The sequence below is a fragment of the Cetorhinus maximus genome, chromosome 8 (assembly GCF_964194155.1).
Source record: "Cetorhinus maximus chromosome 8, sCetMax3.hap1.1, whole genome shotgun sequence".
Taxonomy (NCBI): Eukaryota; Metazoa; Chordata; class Chondrichthyes; order Lamniformes; family Cetorhinidae; genus Cetorhinus; species Cetorhinus maximus.
Window position 1 is genome coordinate 41,125,113 of NC_135886.1, and position 19,956 is coordinate 41,145,068.

The 19,956-nt window shown below is 42.7% G+C and overlaps 1 protein-coding gene across 2 annotated transcripts in view; it reads right to left on the reverse strand.

Annotated features, from left to right (window-relative positions):
* The window catches only part of LOC144683570 (tetraspanin-18B-like), a 136,129-nt gene that overhangs the window by 35,021 nt on the left and 81,152 nt on the right, over nucleotides 1–19,956 (reverse strand). Inside the window, exon 1 of one of the 2 annotated variants that reach the window (XM_078546717.1) lies at nucleotides 14,096–14,353. The exons of the other annotated variant lie outside the window; for it this stretch is intronic. The gene's annotated coding sequence lies outside the window, so the exon portion shown is untranslated. Of the gene's footprint in view, nucleotides 1–14,095; nucleotides 14,354–19,956 lie in introns of those variants that run through there. 2 annotated transcript variants of the gene reach the window in all.

The window sequence follows — 19,956 nt, forward strand, 5'->3', positions numbered from 1 at the left end:
CCAATCATTGTCATAGTGTTTGGTATATTTGTTTTAAGAACCAATAAGACAACATAGTGGCAGCAGTACATAACGTGGTACAAGGTGGTGGCAATAATTTGTATTTAGTGGCTGAAATCAAAATGGTGACATCGTTGGGCAACAGGAGAAGTCATAAAGCCTGGGATAACACTAGCAAAGAACTGGGAGAAACAGCTGCAGCGAAGTTTGGGACCCAGTCTGAAAATCACCCTTGTGAATCAGTACCCAGAGAGTGAGTAATTGAAGGGGGAGGTGTAATGTAACAGTAGTCAACCAGAAAAAATGGCGGATTCGAGCTGGAAAAGTCAATCTGAATTGGGGCTACAAGACTGCAGAGCCATTGAGTGTTGTGAGTTTTTCCCACCGAAAAGAGCTCCATTAGCGGAGACCCCCCATGCAGAGCCTGAAAGCCCATGCTGCAGACAGAGAGCTCAGGACATGTGAAAGGCCCATAGCTGCGGGCGCAGTAGGCCTGCACCATTTTCTTTTTTCCATCAAGGAAAGGAGAATTCTTGAGAAACAAGAAATTTTGACGCCATGACAACAAAAGATCCAGTTATGAATCGAAAGGTTCCGGACATCCTCAATGAATTCAAATTATTTAGACAGTGTATGGAGTTGCGCTTCTTAGTTCTTGCAATCACAGAGCCCGACAAGCAGGCAGTAAAGATTAAGATAGTGATTGAGAATGAATGAAGTCATCATCAGCACTTTGGAACTGTCAGAAGCAGGCAAGAAAGGCCCATCTAACCTCTGGACAACTCTTGAGATCAATTAAGAGTTAAAGTCAACTTCAGAATCCATCGATGCAAACTGATAGCCTATAGCAACAGCCCAAAGAAACTATTGACCAGTCTGTTGCAGGTGTCAGGACATAAGCAGAGATTGTGATTTTATACATGCAGAACTCTCCGAGCGAATAATGGAGCTGGTAATAGTATCAGCCCCAATTGAGGCATTCCAAAAGGAACTGCCTGATACAAAAAAGGGACAGGACATCGACAGTCTACCCAAAGGTGGCTGAAAATATGAGGCTATAGTTGTGGGGAGGCAATGCCTGCAGTGTCTGCAAGCACTTAGAGCAGCAATAACCATAGGTGAGGTAGCCAAGGTACCCAGACAGGGCAAGGCATGTGGCAAGTGCAGTCTTAAGTTAATGCATCAGTCACGTAACTGTCCTGCATTTAGGGACACCTACAAGGCATGTGGTCTAAAGGGACACTGGGCAAGATTGTGTAAAAAGTCTGGCAGCAAGCAGAAGAGGCAGAAGAAGACATGTCCACAGAGTAGGCAGAGACCTGGATGGCAAAGAAGGTACTGAGAGAAACAAACACAAGATTGAAAGTGAACAAGCTTTCTATACAGTGACAGTCGCACAGCTTGTGTTGCAATCACCCAACTGGAAGCTTTCATCACAGTTGAGATCATGTATCCTAGTAAAAGTGGCAAACACAAGCTATGACTGAAGATAGGTACTGGGGCAAGTGCCAACATTTTACTACTGCGGATGCTCAAAGACATGTACCTGATGAAGCGGGAGTATATGGGTGGGATTTTCCGCACCCGCCTGCTGCTGTGATCTTCTGGTCCCGCCGCAAGTCAATGGACTTCTGGCTAGCGTGCCGCCTCGCCCGCGGCAGGTCCCGCCCACGACAGGGCCGGAAAATCCCAGCCTGTGTTACAGCCAACATGAGATAAGCTCACCACATATAATTTCCACCAATCTACAGTGTGGGAGCATTGACATTAAAGTGCAGATAAGAAAGTCTGCGTGGTCACCAGAAGCCTTCTGCATTGTTGACACCAATGGGCCAGTGGTAGTAAGGCTGCCGGTATGCAGTGAATTCTGGATCATGACAATTCACAAGATCAATAAAGCACCAATGCCAGACAGTCAAGGCAAGCGTGACCCTATTGAGCCTATTCAGGATCAGCAACAGAAATACCCGGTTATGTCTGACACATTGAGCAGGCTACCCAATCTCATAAAAACAGAAGATATACCTTAAGAGGTGTACAACATTGACCTAATGTGATTTGGGTTCAAAAGTCCAAACATTCATCCTCACTGCAGGATCTGAGCAATGAGTAAGAAAGGGTCGGTCAAAACAGAGTGGAGTACAGTGGGACTCCTCGTGTTCTAGGCCACTTTGGTTACCATGAAGGCCTCTTAGGAACCCTAGAAACACTCAGTAAACAAGTTCTTAACGGCAGAACAGGTGGAACAAAATGTGCTATCTGGAATGTCTCAATAATTGTTCCAGCAGATGAAGGCTGCAGCAGAATGAAACCTCCAATCATTTGGCTTTGTTGCCATTAGATCAAGGCTTCTTTCTGTCAAGGTGTGTGGAAGCTGGTCTGCAATGGTTTCTCCACACTAAAAGGTGTCAGGCACAGGCATCTTTCTTTCTGAGTACACCTCCCAAGCACTTTGGTGACCAGCAAATGGTGATGGGAGCAAGATTGTGTTGTCTGGAAGCTTCTAGTCACAATCTGGCATGGAGGCAGCAGTCACAAGATGGTCATCTGGTACACAGACAAGGCAAGGGTGCCTTTCAGCAGCTCCAACTGCGATTGAGCAGCCCTCTTTAGGATCCACTCCGCTCACCGCTGTCATAAAACTATCATATTTTTCATAATAGTATTGTGGGATATTGTATGGTAGGCTTGTGTGCGGCTGATTTAATTGAATTTGAGTTGGATAGACCGCAAGGTTGAAAGGATCAAAAGAGTTGGGTGCAAAAAGGGTATTTGAAATGCTAATGAGTGAGCTAGGGTAAAAGTCTCAGCAGATAGGATGTGAATGAAATTTGCATTTTAAGATTAGTGGAGAGGTGTTTGGTTTTCAAAGAAACATGATAAAGTTTTACAACTGATAAATAAGGCAAGGTTATTATGTTTATTTTTCCCAAAAGGAAAAGGCTATATTGACAACATGAAAGATTTTTATATTATGGGAAAAGTAAATTCTAAAGACATATGGGATTTACAGATTAAAGAGAGAGAAATATATTTAAAGCAGGATGGATGGCTGTGATGGGGTGGCCATGTACGATCTAAAAAGTACACCATGTGAAACAGACTTAGGGAAATAGCCTCTAGCCACTTTCTAGGAGTATGCTGTTCCGGTAACCAAAGTTGTGTAAAAAGCCTTTGTAATTTACAGTGTCAATTGAGTGCCTATGGTAACCTTGCTGGATTGCCTATCTAAATTTAAAATCTATTTTGGAATGTTGCCTTAAAGGGGGTGTGTAGTTGGGAGTCAGGTTAATTAGGAATTTGGGGATTTGTTATAATATTAAGTAATGGTGTAACTGTAATCTTGTGAATGTGTTTTAATTCTTTTCTTTTTGAATGAATGTATTTTTTTTTTTATTTCTAAAGGTGTTAGTGGACTCATTACTTCTGAATTCAGTGCACAAATCTTCTCATAATAAATACAAATTGCAAAATCCTTATGATAGCGTGGCCAAGATTCCCTTGTGGATTTGGATCTGCCTGTCAAATACCACCTGCCATATCATAACACTGCTTATTAGGAAATGGGGTAGAAAAGGTACCCTAGACATAATCTGCCTCAACTCTCCCAACTGGAAGCCGTACCCAGAGGGATCATCTTCTGCCGTAGAAACACCGAAAGACAGGAGTAGTAAAGCTTGGGACCTGGAACATCTGGACACTCATGCACACACCCATGAGTGAATGCCCAGAGCATCGCACTGCATTTTTTGTCCAAGAACTCCAGCAATATGACATCAACATCGCCACTCTGAGTAAAACCAAGCAAGCTAGAGAGCAGCAGCTCAAGAACTCCGATGCAGCTACGCTTTCTTCTGGAAAGGGAAATCAGAGGAAGAATGCAGAGTTCACGGAGTCGGATTTGCCGTCAAGAATGAACTTGTGTACCACGTTTATGAGTTCCCTCTTGGAAGAAATGAACACCTCACGACCCTTTGTCTCAAACTGGCAAGGAGCTAATTCACCATCATGGTCAGTGCATATGTCCAACTCTGGATGCCAACAACGAAACCAAGTTCTCTGTGGTGTTCTGAAGGAGGACAGGCTTATTCTTCTCGGAGCCTTCAGAGTTGTAAGAGGCAGGCCAGGAGCCCTGGCGGGCATTAGAAAAAGCATGAAAACTCATCCACAGGCGGGATGAGGTTTCATGCACATTTTAAAAAGTGTAATAGAAGTTCTTTGAAAGTGATGGACATGTCCCAACTCATGTGACAGTGTCACATGAGGGGACATGTCAGGGAATTTTTTTTTTTTTCTATTTTTAAGATTTTTTAGTGTGGAGCCGATCTCCCTGAGGCAGCACTTATCCTCAGAGAGATGAGTGCGCTCCCATGCGCACGAAAGAGCGCACTCTTGTCTCAGGGAATCCTCCTCCCCCGCCCACATGGGGAGCGCATAGTGCTTCCTGGTGGACGTCATGCTGGGTGGGCCTTAATTGGCCCGCCCCCATAAAATAGCAGTGTGACTGCGATCAGGGGGTGCCGATTGGAGGCGCGCCTCCACGCGCCCACTCCTAAACTTCCCCCCCAACAGGGGGAATTCTGCCCCAGGATTGGTTTGATGAAAATGATCAGAATATCAATGAACTGGTTGATCATAAGTGCAAGACTTTCTGTGCCTGGCACAATGACCTGAACTCAAAGCAACAGAAACAGGCTTACCAACAAGTAAAGGCTGAGGTAAAAAGGTGCACCGATGACATGAAGAACAAGTGGTGGGCAGACAAGGCAAAGGAAATTCAACATCTCACCAACATGAACAATATCCTTTGCTTTTTCACTGCCACAAAGACCATTTGGGGCCCAAGTACTCAAGGACCAGCTCCTCTGAGGTCTAAGGATGGGAGAGATCTGATCAAGGAAAGAGAAGCTGTCAACGCCCATCAGAAAGAGCATTTTGAAGACCTTTTAAATCAAGAATCAATTCATGTTGAGAGTGTTTTCAACTCCATCCCACAACACCCTGTTAGAGATGAGCTCGAAGCTCTGCCAAAGCCTATGGAGGTGATGAAAGCCGTCACACAAATAAAGAACAACAAAGCAGCAGGAGGTGATGGAATTCCTGCTGAAATCTTCAAACACGGAGGAGAGGAACTAACATGTCAGCTCTGTGCCCTTATCCTACAGATCTAGACTGAAGAAGTCCCAAATAATCTCAAGGGCACCATGATTGAGATAATCTTCAACAAGGGGACGAATCCAACTGTGGAAGTTACATCTCCCTGCTTTCCATTGCAGGAAAGATCATTGCAAGAACCCTTCTGAATCAACATATTACACTTGCTGAAGGACTACTCCCCAAATCACAATGTGGGTTTAGGCTATCAGGAGGCATGGCCGACATAACTTTTGCTGCTCACCAGCTACAAGAAAAATGTCACAAACAACATCAACCTCTCTATATTGCATTGTTTGACTTGAGAAAGGCCCTTGACTCTGTAAATTGTGAGGCATTCTGGAAGATTCTGCTGAAGTATGGATGTCCTCCAAAATTCATTACAATCCTTCGCCTGCTTCATGATGATATGTGAGCAGTGATCCTTAACAACGAATTCATTACAAATATTTTTGAGTTTAAGACAAGAGTCAAACAAGATCGCGTCATCGCCCCAACTCTTGTTTCAATCTCCCTTGCTGCCATGCTCCATCTGACTAGTGATAAACTCCCTGCTGGATTGCAGATTATTTATCAAATGGACAGTAAACTGTTTACTCTCAGAAGACTTCAATCAAAATCTAAGACCACCCCGACCTCAGTCATTGAGCTGCAATATGCTGATGATGTTGCAGTAGGTGTTGTGTTGGAAACAGATCTCCAGAGAATCACCGACATATTTACTGAGGTGATGAGACTTACATTCAACATTCAGGAGACCAAAGTCCTCCATTAGCAAGCTCCAAATACACCTCCAGGATGTTGCTAGCTGAGGAGTCAGCGACTTGAATGCCATGGCCGAGCAGTTGTGGGCAGTGTGCACCTCAGACCCAAGTAGGACTAGATACTCGGTGGATCAGTCCTACCTGAGGTTTGTATAGTTCAGTATTAAAGCACCATTACCCAACTTTCACCCCATCATTTCCTTAAAAATGTCATAACTCCCCCTCCCTTTACCATGCCTTTGCCAGTGGGCAGGAAATCTGCTCCTACTGAGGGTCCTTGACAGCACATTAATTTCCTCACCCATTACTTTTCCCTCCTTATTTTATGAGGAATAGCTTCAACTCCACCTGGAAGGACAAGGGATGCAGGTGCACGAGAACACCACCAGCTACAAGTTTCCTTCCTAGTCACACACCAAATTGACGTAGACACATATCACCGTTCCTCCACTGTCACTGGATCAAAACCTGGAACTCCCTACCTAGCAGCACTGTGCGTGCACCTACACCACACAGACTGCAACAATTGAAGAAGTTGGCTCACCACCACCTTCTCAAGAGAAAGAAATGTGATCTTTCCTGTGATGTCCACAAATAAAAAAGATTCCACTCATTGTCCTGCAAGATTTGAGAGCATGCAATGGGAAACAGGGTTGTGATCCCTGTACTGTGGCCAAGCTGGTCAATTATAAGACAATGAGGTAAAGGTTTAGGGATTACAATCCATCCTTCCATTCAACCAAAGAGCAGGAAAAAAAGAGGACCCAGAGGCAGTCAGCAGCACCCAGAACAGCGGACGAAAAGAGGACTCCGAGGTAGTCACCAGCACCTAGAAGAGTGGGCGAAAAGATGACCCAGAGGCAGTCAGCAGCACTAGAAGCGTGAGGGTAAAAAGGACCCAGAGGTAGTCAGCAGGACCTAGAAGAATGGGCAAAAATGTGACCTGGAGGCAGTCAGCAGCACGTGGAACAGCTATCCAATCCAGTCCAGTCCATGGTCCAGAACTAGGAAGGAGGTTCTGCTGAGGGAGCATGAGTAGCTAGGACCTAAGATAAGAAGCAGAACCTCAAAGGTAATAATCTCTGGATTACAACCTCCGCCACAAGTACATTGTCATAGGCTAAATCAGATTAGAGTTAAGTGCGTGGGTCAAAGATTGGAGTGGGAGAAATGGTTTTGATTCATGAGGCACTGGCACCAGCACTGGAGAAAGTGGGAGATGTACCTCTGGAACAGTCTTCAGCTCAGCCAGGCTGGAACTGGTGTTCAGATGAGTCGTATAATTAGAACAATAGAGAGGGTTTTAAACTAAATAGTGGGGACAAGGGATCAAGTTTGGAAAAATTTGTTAAATTAAATAGAGAAGATAAGGCCAGAGAATAGGAATAAGGTAGGAATAAGGGAAATGATGATCAGAGCGTGCTAGGAAGGGACAGAATGTACAAACCTAAGGGTGCACCAGCAGATAAGGCTAGAGGTTACAAACATAGTTAAAAGGCAGAACTAAAGGCTCTGTACCAGAATGCACATAGCATTGGTAACAAAACAGAGGGATTGACAGCACAAATAGAAATAAACTTATATGATTTAACAGAGACACAGCTGCAGGATGACAAAGACTGGGATCTGAATATTCAAGGGTGCATGACATTTAGGAAGGGCAGGAAACTAGGAAATGGTGGAAGGGTAGCTCTGTTAGTTAAGGACGCCTTTGGTACAACAGAGAGAGATGATCTTAGGAGATCAAAATGCAGAACCTGTTTGGGTAGAGATGAGAAATAGTAAAGGTAAGAAGTCATTTGCGGGAGTGATTTATAGGCCCCCTAATAGTAACCACACTATAGGAAGAAATATTGGGGGCCTGTGGGAAAGATATGGTGATAATTATGGGTGATTTAAATCTGCATATAGATTGGGTGAATCAGATTGGCAAAGGTTGCCTTGATGATGAGTTCATAGAGTGTTTTTGGGGCAGTTTCTTAGGTCAACACATTTTAACACCAAGCAGAGAGCAAGCTATACTAGATCTGGTAATTGCTGAAAAAAATAGACTTTTTTGTCAAAGTTTTTCATCTTGCACTCATCAGGGCACTTCACAAGAATACCAAATGTGAAAGGAACAACAATTCATACTATATGAGAAGAGAGTGCTGATTGGTTGGCAAGTAGACTCTGTTTAGTAGAGGCGTTGCCTGGTATAGATCTCTCTCCATGCCCCTTGACATCTTTAGGGTCTAGAAATCTATCTATTTCCTTCTTAAATATATTTCGTGACTTGGCCTCCACAGCCTTCTATGGTAGAGAATTCCACCCTCTGAGTGAAGAAGTTTCTCCTCATCTTAGTCCTAAATGGCATATCCCATATCCTAAGATTGTGACCTTGTGTTCTAGATGTCCCAGCCAGAGGAAATATCATCCCTGCATCCAGCCTGCCCAGCCCTGACAGAATTTTATACGATTCAATGAGATCCCTCTCATTCTTCTAAACTCCAGTGAATACAGGCCTAGTCGACCCAATCTCTCCTCATACAACATTACTGCCATCCCAGAATACTCAGAAAAGATAATTCCAGTGAGAAAGAAAGACTCTAAGAGAAGGATGCACCATTCATGGCCAACTAAGGAAGTTAACAATAGTATCAAATCAAAAGAAAATGCATATAATTGCGTAAAGGTGAGCGGCAGGTCAGAAGATTGGAGAGAATATAAAGAACAGAAAACAATGACTAAAAGATTAATAAGGAGGGATAATTTGGAGCACAAGAGAAAGCTAGCTAGAAATATAAAAACAGTTAGTAAAAGTTTCTACAGGCTTTAAAAAGGAAAGAGTAAGTGAATTGAGCATTGGTCCTCTAGAGAGTGAGAATAAGGAATTAATAATGGAAAATAAGGAAATGGTGGGTGAACTGAACAGATATTTCGCACTTGTCTTCACTGTAAATGACACCCCAGAAATAATACTGAATCAGGAGGTGAAAGGGAGGGAGGAACTTAAAACAATTACAATCACCAGGAAAATATTTAGAAAATTATTAGAACTAAAGCTGACAATTCCCCAGGTCCTGATGGACTTCATCCTAGAGTCTTAAAAAAAGTTGCTGCTGAAATAGTAGATGCATTGGTTTTAATTTTCCAAAATTCCCTAGATTCTGGAAAGGTCCCATCAGATTGGAAAATAGTGAATGTGACTCCTGTAATCAAGAAAGGAAGAATACAGAAAGAAGGAAACTACAGGCCAGTTAGTTTAACATGTGTCATAGAGAAATTGCTGGAATCTATTATTAAGGAGATTATAGTGGGGCACTTAGAAAATCTCAATGCAGTCAAGCAGAGTCAACATGATTTTGTGAAAGGGAAATCATGGGCAGAATTTCATCCATGCCGGGCAGGCTCGGCGGGGGCGGGCGAGGGCGATCGGGAAGCCAACCACCACCCACGATCTGGGCCGGAAGGTAATTTCACACTGGCGGGCCAATTAAGGCCTGCCCAGGTGAAACGTGAGCGCGCTTCATAATCTCCCTGAGGCACAGAGCTGCCTCAAGGAGATGAAGTGTTATAAATAAAAAATAAGGAAAATAAAAATATAATGAAACATGCCCCCTCATGTGACTCTGTTGGATGGGCTGCGAAAAATTTAAGTTAATTGATCATTTGAGGGCCTTAGCAGGCTTTTTAATTGTCGGTGGGCGTGCTGCCGACTTCAGCGTGTGCCAGCTGAATGAAATATCACGCAACTGTGCGTTGACGTTGGGACACTCACCCGACGTCAACGTGCATCATTTTATGCTCGAGCAGGTCGGACACACCCCCACCCACCGAGTTAAAGATTTTACCCCATGTTTTACTAATTTATTGGAGTTCTTTGAGGAAGTAACAAGCACCATGGATAAAGGGGAACCTGTGAATGTGCTATACTTAGATTTCCAGAAGACATTTGACAAGGTGCCACATCAAAGGTTACTATGAAAAATAAGAGCTCATGGTGTAGTGAGTAACATAGTAGCATGGATAGAGGATTGGTTAGCTAACAGGAAACAGAGGGGAAGCATAAATGGCTCACTTTCGGGTTGGCAAGATATGACGAGTGGAGTGCCGCAGGGATCAGTGCTGGGGCCTCAACTATTTACAATTTATAACAATGACTTGGATGTAAGGACGGAATGCATGGTTGCTAAATTAGCTGATGACACAAAGATAGGTAGGAAAGTAAATTGTGAAGAAGATATAAGGAATCTGTAAGGGGACATAGATAGGTTAAGTGATTGGGAAAAGTTTGGCAGATGGAGTATAATGTGGGAAAATGTGAACTTGTCCTCTTTGGCAGGATGAATAAAAAAGCAGTATATTATTTAAATGGAGAGAGATTGCAGAACTCTAAGGTACAGAGAGATCTGGGTGTCTCGGTACATGAATCACAAAAGTTAGTATGCAGTTTTTTATGGACAGGAGAGAGAGAGATACAGACAAACTGCACTGATTTCTTCTCACCACCTGTCCATAAGCAGAAGCTGCTTTGAATTAGTTTTTAAAAATAGGTGGGGTGTGTTTTCCCAATCCCTCGATTTTTGTGATCCAATTTATTAATAATCCACAAACTCGAGTTAGGATTAACTCAGAAAGATAGTTTATTTTCTACATTCAACACCTGGGGGAAGGAATGTTCGCAACCTCCCACCCCATATTCACACACAGTAAAGAGGGGGATAGAGAAAAGGAGTTTTACAGTACAAGAACTACTGAAATAAGTAAGTATTAGTTCACAATTTCCAAAGTCCAAATTCAGAGTCCAGTGAGGAATTCTTTCATGTAGGTATTCGAGTTCAGGTGGCTGAAAACTGGAGTTGTAGTATTGGATTTTCAATTGGTGCTGACCACAAGATGAAGTAAGTATGCAGCGACTGGGTTGGTTCTGGAGATGATGGTAAGAAACCTTCAGGCAGACACAGTTTTCGAGGTATAAGCTGTTGTTCTGCCTGGAGGAGTCTGCTTCGTGGTGGTTCCTCAGCTGGATGTCACAGCAGACTGACTATTTCTCAGTTCTCAAAGGCATATAGAGATTTTAAAATGGTCACTTGAGTAATGTGACCTTCCTCCTCCACAATGACTTCAGGAAGAATGTTTCTCCAGTGTCTGAGATTGGCTTTGATTTCAGGACTGATAATGTCTCAGTCATTAGTTGTTGAAAGGGCTACCATCTATGTTGAGGGCCCGGTGCTTGGGAAGCCACTGTCTAGGCAGACCCACTGATTCTGCTAGCAAGGTGAGCTTATCGGATGCAAGTTACATCCCCATGGTTCCCTTTGAAGTGGACCTGGACAGTCCCAGGTGTGATATAAGTCTGTTAGCAGCTCCATAGCAATAACAAGTTCTTATGTGCAAGTCTCCTGGCCTTCTGTGATTACAAGGGATCTGTACAATGAGGTGTGAAATTCCAGAAGCTGAGCAACAAATTATTTTGTTCTTGTGACTTCTGGGGATAGCTCCCAGGCAAAGGGCCAACCCTGTGATCAGGTGACTTCTAGCAGCCAAATTTTTGGTTCAGCTGGAAATCCAATTTCAAAAATAGCAATAAGGATAATGTTTTGAATATATGTGTTGGGGTTCTTCTCATGTCGTAGGATCCCAACAAGGTACAGCAAGTGATTTGGAAGGCAAATGGAAAAACGTTGTTTATTGCAAGGGAAATGGAATAAATAAGTAAGGATATTTTGCTACAGTTGTACAGGACATTGGTCAGACCACATCTAGAGTACTGTGTACAGTTTTGGTCTCCTTATTTAAGAAAGAACATAAATGCATTAGAAGCAGTTCAGAGAAGCTTCACTCAGCTAATACCTGCGATGGGACAGAGGGTGCGGTTATCTTATGAGGAAAGGTTGACAGGCTGGGCCATTATCGATTGGAGTTTAGAAGATTGAGAGGTGACTTCATGGAAACATATAAGATCCTGAGGGGACTTGACAAGGTGGATGCTGAAAGGATGTTTCCCCTTGTGGGAGAGACTAGTACTAGGGGACACAGTTTAAAAATAAGGGGTCTCCCATTTAAGATGGAGGTGAGAAGAAATTTTTTCTATTGGAGGGTCATGAATCTTTGGAATTTCCTTCCCCAGAGAGTGGTGAAGGCAGGGTCAATGAACATTTTTAAGGCAGAGGTAGACAAATTCCTAACTAACAAGTGAGCCAAAGGTCGTCGGGGTAGACAGAATGATCAGTCATGATCTTATTGAAAGGCGGACCAGGCTTGAGGTGCTGAATGGCCTGCTCCTGCTCCTAATTCATATGTTCAAATGTTTGTACAAAGTAATAGGAGTAGTTAGAAAATCTTACAAACTGAATACTGTACACAAAAACCATAGACCTTTCAGCACAGAAGGAGTCCAGTCGGTGTATTGTGCTTGTGCCAGTGCAATCGCAGCATGGACAGACTTGTACTTAAATAGCATGTCTCTGAGAAATGTCCCAAAATACTTTGCCTGTACTTTGCATGCAATGAATTACTTTGAAGTGCAGTCGCTGTTACGCAAATACAGCAGCTATTTTAAAAACAGGAGGATCCCACCACAGCAAAATGAATGGTAGTCTTTGATGGTGGAAAAGAGGGGAAATTTTATTAGAATGCCTGCTCTTCTTCAATCATGCCACGAGATCTTCAACTTCTGCCTACCCTAATATGCCTTTTAATGATTAACCAGGTTTGCTTTTAAAAAGGAACAAATAAGGTCACTGGTTGACTTCTAATTGGGAAGAAACACTGAAAGTTAATCAATTGCAGTCATACTTAAGGCTCTTTAGTGGGACACATCAGACAGATTTTCTGTGCAGTTACGGTGAAGGTACTATCACTTCATTAATACAGTGATATTAGTCCATTGAAAAGTTCTCTTTCAGCTTCATGTTCTGAAAAACAGTCATATTCAACTCGAAACATTAACTCTCTTTCTCTCTCCACAGATGCTGCCAGACCTGTTGGGTCTTTCCAGAATTTTCTGTTTTATCTCAGATTTCCTGCATCTGTATTACATTGCTTTTCAGATGCACGGCCGGGTGGCAATCTAAAAGGGACAGTGCAGTGCAACAATCCAGCCTGCACACAGCAAACAGAAATCAGAAGGAACATTGGTCCAGTCGTGTCCTTCATTTCATAGCAACATGCAGAAAATATAACTGAATAGCCTGACAGTTGCATTTAATCTTTTCACTCTCACTGGTCACAAAAATTGGTCTCAGACCCCACAAACACAGAGTTCTGCCTGTTCTCAACTTATCCTAAAATGTTGTTTTCTTAATCAATTATTGATGGCACATTTAAATGTTCCTAAAATCTTTGCTGAGGTATATCTCTTTGAGCACAGCTATGTGATGTTATCACCTAGAGCTTCCTAACTATACCTCTCATTGTGTAATCACAGATTTTGCCATTTCCCCATCCAATGCACAGTCCCATAACATCTAGTCCTAAACACTTATCCCTCAGCTGTGCAAGACTCGAGCTGCTGGACTGAAAACAGCACACACTGATTGCTTCAGTACCCAGCACTCGCAATACCAGCATTTCACACCCTGTCACCCATTGATGACAAAGCGTGGCTGTTGATAATTACAGCAGTCAAAACAGTCACCACCAGGTTTTTTAAACACAGGTTGATTTTGATCCTTGCATCATTTAAATGGGTAAACTTATCTAACCTTACTGCACTCATCCTCTTGGTTCACTCGGTGCCACAATTCTTGAATCTGAAGCACAGGCAGCTAAGGAAATACATCCAAGAGAGCAAAACTACAGAAACATCCAAGTATTTGCAGTGGAGAAAATCAATCACCATGAATTATAACTATAACAAAACCAGCATCCGCAGAAAATCCCTGTGCAGTCACAATATTTGATTAATAGGAATATTGAGATAAAGGGACTATCTAAGTTAAGACAGGGTGTTCCTGTTCAGCAACCAGAGACTTAAAGTCTCAGAATCTATGATCAACAGTTCACCCAAGTGCCTCTCATACACTCACTAGTTTATAATATATATATTATATAAATATATATATAGATACATATATATAATATATATGTGCATACACCAAGTAGAATCCCAACAGAACCTCAATAGCTTACGTAAAATTGATTATTACAAATGCATGATGTTTCACAGTCTAGTGACATTCAGTTCAACTCACCTTTTTGTTGTCAGTATGTGTCTTTTGTGCTGGGAGCCTAATGTTTTCACACAATTTCAAACACTTAGCAAGCATAACACTAGCTGCACGCACAAGGCTAAGCATCCGTCACATTGTAATAGAATGCGACAGGGGGCAACATCGAGGGTGAGAAGCGGGCAGCCCTTTCCCTCAATGCTGCTGCACTCAGTGACCAAGCCCACCGCAAGGCATTCTGCAGAGTGAAATATGCAGAGGAGGAGATAAAGAGATAAGGCTGGAAGTTGCTGTGAGCTCAAGCTTTTTATTAACTGCAATAAAAATGAAAACAGAGTTTACAAGGTGTTTTTTTCTTAATGCAGAAGGACATAGCAACTGACATAGTTGATTAAAGTGAGTAATGTTTTTATCCCTGGAGAGAAGGAATTGTTTTTTCCTCTCTGCAGTTGGTTTTTCTATATAGGGCTCAAGGGAGATTTGCTCAATGCTTTTTTTACAACAAAATTCAAGCCTTGTACTGATTGAGGTTTGAGACCAAGTAACCCTGCACTTTAAAAAAGTGCAGCTACTGCTTAGTTATTTTTCCAGTTCTATATCAATGCCTACATGGTAACTCTTGTGTAATCCTTGCATTCCTCCTCCCCTACTCCCCCAACCAACTCAATAACCCTTTGTAAAAACTTCCACAAGATTCGTCCTCATCTTTGAAACCAGTATAACATGACAATATTGCAGAGGATGGATAGTTAAAGGATCCTTCAGCGCAAAGCATAAATCTTCCAATAATTAATTTCATAAGTAATCTGCCGTGAAAACGTTCTTCATAGCCTGGGGCAGATTGTACACCCACCCGCAACATGCACTCTCTCCTAATACAAATCTCCAACTCCTAATCCTGAATTCACAACACAGGTTTTTCGTGTTTTAGATCATTGAGCTCGAAAGAGAATCAAAGGAAGAGAAATCTATTCCTTTAGGAAAACTGAAAAATTAAGGAAAGGGGACAGATTTTTCTTCCTTTCCTGAAAGGCAGGCTCAACCCACAGCCCTACGACTTCCGCCACAGGTAGGAAAAGGAGACAGGTCCTGAATCCACACAGCCAGAATAGGGATCAAACCCCATTCTGTTGGCACCAATCTGGTTCACGCCTGCCAGCTAGCCAACTGAGGCAACCAGCCCCCCAAGGAGTCCAAGTTGCTCTGGCAACATACACTTTTACACGCATGTTGTAGCCTGGAGCTATGGATAATGATGGTAGAGGCTCCAACATTCTTTCCGTCACATGGCTGATCAGGAATTTTTCCTGCTCTTACCACTGGAATATGTTGGAAGGATTCACAGGTTGATACTTAACCTGTTTGGGCACATTATGACCACACCTTCCATGATCAACAAGTCTTGGAGTGGGGCTTGGATCCAGAGCTTTTGACTCAGATGCAGGGTCACTACTCACTGTACCACAAGACTTCCAGGCAAGGATATAAGGTTTATAAAACCAAGGTATTAAGATACAGTTGGTCCATGATCTAATTGGATGGGAGAACAGGTTTGAGGGGCTGAATGGCCTACTCCTGTTCCTATGTCCCTATTTTTTGAACAGTTCCTCTGGTTGAGATTGCTAATAGAGCATTTCTGTTAGTGTAAAGGCAAAATACTGCGGATGCTGGAAATCTGAAACAAAAACACAAAGTGCTGAAAATACTCAGCAGGTCTGACAGCATCTGTGGAGAGAAAGACAGAGTTAATGTTTCGAGTCCATATGATTCTTCTTCAGAACAGAAGAGTCAGAACAGAAGAGTTCTGAGGAAGAGTCACATGGCCCCGAATGTGCCCAACTCTAAATCTTTAAATGAACTGGTAAACCTCATGAAGATGCATTTTCAGCCAAAGCCATTGGTAATTATGCAGAGATTTAAGTTTAACTCCAGAGTAAGGGCCCCAGAAGAGCCCATCACAACTTATATAGCGAAGTTGAAGCAGTTGACTGAACATCACGACTTCAGAGGCACACTCAATGACATGTTTTGGGACTGGTGTTTTTGTGGTGTTCATGACGCTGCCATTCAGCGCTGTTTACTTGCAGAAGTTAATATTGATTTGAAGCACGCCATGGAAATAGCGCTGGCAATGGAGAGTTCTGAGGGGGACTCGCAGGCTTTACAGAGTGTGCAACAGGGCACTGTTCTTCATTTGGGCGGGAACCTACCGCCAGGTGTGGCGCAAAAACCAGAGAGACAGCCGCAAAGCGGGAGACAGTCTCTGCTGCTCGAACAATGAAAAGGCCTAGTGGAAGCATCTCAGAAGTGATTCAGAAATTAATCTGTTACAGATGTGGGTGTAACCATGTACCGGAAACTTGCAGATTTAAGGAGGCAGAATGCCATTGCTGTCACACAAAAAAAGGCACGTGATAAAGCAATGCAGGGCAAAATCGAGACAGCCAATCAGACAGCAGACCAAAATGATTGAAGTGCACAATTTAACAGAACCAGAAGCTGCTGATACTGCTATCTATTCCCTATACATTGTCAAAGCAGTAAAAACTGAACCAATAACCATCATCCTTCAAGAGAACAGGAAGCCTCTGGTAGACAGGGGAGCATCAACAATAGTGGTGGGAGAACGCACATTTAAACACCTAAATGAAGATACCCAGCCACTGAATAAGGAGCAAACCATGGCTCAGCTGAAGACATACACTGGAGAGTCAATACAGGTAAAGGGCATCGCCACAGTACCTGCGTCCTACAGGCAACTGACAGCCCAGCTTCCAGTGACCATTGTAGCAGATGAAGGGCCTAGTCTTCTTGGCCGTGATTGGTTAAAACAAATTAAGCTTAAGTTTCAGAAATCTTTCAAGTGAGAACAGGAGGAATTCCTGGGCTGTTAAAGAAGTACAACAGTGTATTTCATGACAAACTGGGAAAGATGAAAGCATTACAAGCAAAAATGTATGTAGGTTCGGAGGCAACACCCCGGTTCTTTAAGGACAGACCTGTGCCTTATGCCCTAAAGGAGAAGGTGGATGCAGAATTGTACCACTTAAAGAAGCTGGGCATCGTCCAGCCAGTCCAATTTTCGGAATGGGCAGTGCCCATACTCCCTGTGATGAAACCTGATCAAACTATTCACATCTGCGGAGACTACAAATTAGCTGTGAACTAGGCTGCTAAATTAGATAAATATCCTATCCCGAGAATTGAAGATTTGTACGCTATGCTAGCTGGAGGAAAATCCTACACCAAAGTGGACATGAGTCATGCACACCAACAGCTAGAGCTGGATAGCACGTCTAGAGGGTATGTGACCATCAAGGGCCTGTATCAATATACATGCCTACACTTTGGTGTATCATCTGCCTGTGCAATCTTCCAAAGGACCATGGAAAGCCTATTACAAGAATGCCCCCTGGTAGTTGTGTACCTGGATGATATCCTGATCACAGGGTCAACGGAAGCTGAACATTTGGCCAACTTAGAAGAGGTTTTAAGAAGATTTTTGGAAGCTAGGATGCGATTGAAGAAAGAGAAATGTACACTCCAAGCGACAGAAGTCACTTACTTGGGTCACCGAGTGGATGCCTAGGGGTTACATCCAGTATAAGGGCAATCAAAGAGGTGCCCTCTCCTCCCAGTGTCACTGAACTCAAGTCTTTTTTGGGCATGATTAATTATTACAGTCGCTTTTTGTCAAACTTGTCAACAGTGTCAGCGTCTTTACACTTACTATTGAAAAGGAACCATCATTGGTCATGGAATGTGCAGCACAAAGAAGCCTTTGTAAAAATTAAGAAGCTAGTACGCTCACCATGTCTACTAGTACATTATGACCCATCAATAGAATTAATATTAACCTATGATGCATCTCCTTACAGTGTGGGAGCTGTGTTGTCACACAAGATGGAAGATGGCTCCGAAAGGCCAATAGGCTATGTCTCCAGAACCCTCTCTGCAGCCGAGAAGGGTTATTCACAACTTGAAAAGGAAGGTTCATCAGTGATATGCGGAGTGAAGAAATTCCACCAGTATCTGCATGGACGACATTTCACCATAGTGTCAGACCATAAACCATTAATGGGTTTATTCAGTGAGGATAAAGCCATTCCGCCAATAGTCTCAGCAAGAATTCAACATTGGATTTTGATTTTATCAGCGTATGAGTACACTTTTATGCACCGTCCTGGTGTGCATATTGAAAATGCAGACACACTCAGTCATCTTCCATTACCAGATAGCATTGTACTTGCTCCAGTGCCACAAGAAGTTGTGCTTGTGCTGAATTTCTTGGGCCCTTCGCCTGTCTGTGCAAAGCAAATAAAGAATTGGATAAACAGGGATCCAATTTTGTCAAAAGTCCAAGAAAAGTTATCGCAAGGGTGGTTGAATTCACCAGTGTCTGAAGAGATAAGACAATTCCATACCTGAAAAACAGAGTTAAGTTGTCAAGATGGAATCTTCTTGTGGGAATCAAAAGTCATCATCCTTTCACAACGATGAGAACCACTCTTGACAGAGCTTCACAGTGTGCACCCAGGCATGTCGAAGATGAAGATGCTTGCGTGAAGCTATGTCTGGTGACCAGGCATAGACAGTGACATTGAAAGCATGGTCAAGCACTGTCTCCAGTGTCAGCAATAAAAGAAGTTGCCCGTTTCAGCTCCGCTCCGTCCGTAGAAGTGGCCTGGTCGATCCTGGGTTAGACTACATATTGATTATATAGGACTATTCTTAGGTACCATGTTTTTATTGATCATAGATGTGCATTCTAAGTGAATGTATGTGTATGAAATGAGATCACCAACATCATGTGCAACTATTGAAAAGCCGTGCCAATGTTTTAGTATACATGGCCTGCCAGAAGTCATTGTTTCAGATAAAGATACTGTCTCCACTAGTGCAGAATTTCAGAGATTCATGAATTTAAATGGAATTAAGCATATTAAAACAGCACCATATCATCCTTCATCAAATGGGTTAGCTGAAAGAGCTGTGCAAACTTTCAAATCAGGAATAAAGAAGCTATCCAAAGGTACTTTAGAAACTCGAATTTCACATTTTCTACTCAATTATCGCATGATTCCTCATGCAACTATGGGTTCAGCACCATCTGAATTACCGATGAAACACCACCTTTGTACAAGGTTAAGTCTGGTGTTTCCAAACTTAGAGGGGAAGGTAGAGAAGAATCAAAGTAGTCAGAAATTGAATCACGATATTCATAGCAAAGCTTGAAGATTCACTGTGGGAGATACAGTTTTCATGTGGAATTTTGGAAATGGACCTAGTTGGGTTCCTGGTATAATTGTCTCTGAAACTGGACCCTTGTCATTCCAAGTGAAAATGGAAGACCAGATTGTTCAAAAACATGTGGATCATCTGTGTAGAGAAACATTCCAACAACCAGTTAATCCACCTGTAATTGATGTCGGACCTTTAATCCCCGAGGTGACAGATCAATCTAGAATAGACACACCTGATGTCTCTGTTGAATTACCTAATCCTGAATTGCCACTGTCTAAGGATGTCCCTGATCCTGCAGTTCCTGATCTTGTAGATCCAGTGGGAGAATCTCAAGTGGTAGAGCTACGCCACTCTAACCAAATTAGAAAACCACCTCAGAGACTTAATCTTTAATCACTTGATCTGTGTATATATGCACATGTTGTGGATTAATGTATTCTTTGTAAATAGGAAATGTAAAAAAACTAAAGGGGGAGGAAATGTAGTGAATGTAGATGTAACCTTTCCCACTGCCTTTCGGGGCCATGTGATTGCACCGACGAATGAGCCCTAAACGTGGGTAATCTTGGGGGCCAAGCTTTCTAGTTGTGAACCTGGTTCAAGCATTTAGCTTCTAAGTGAGCTCTGTAATAAAGTTATCT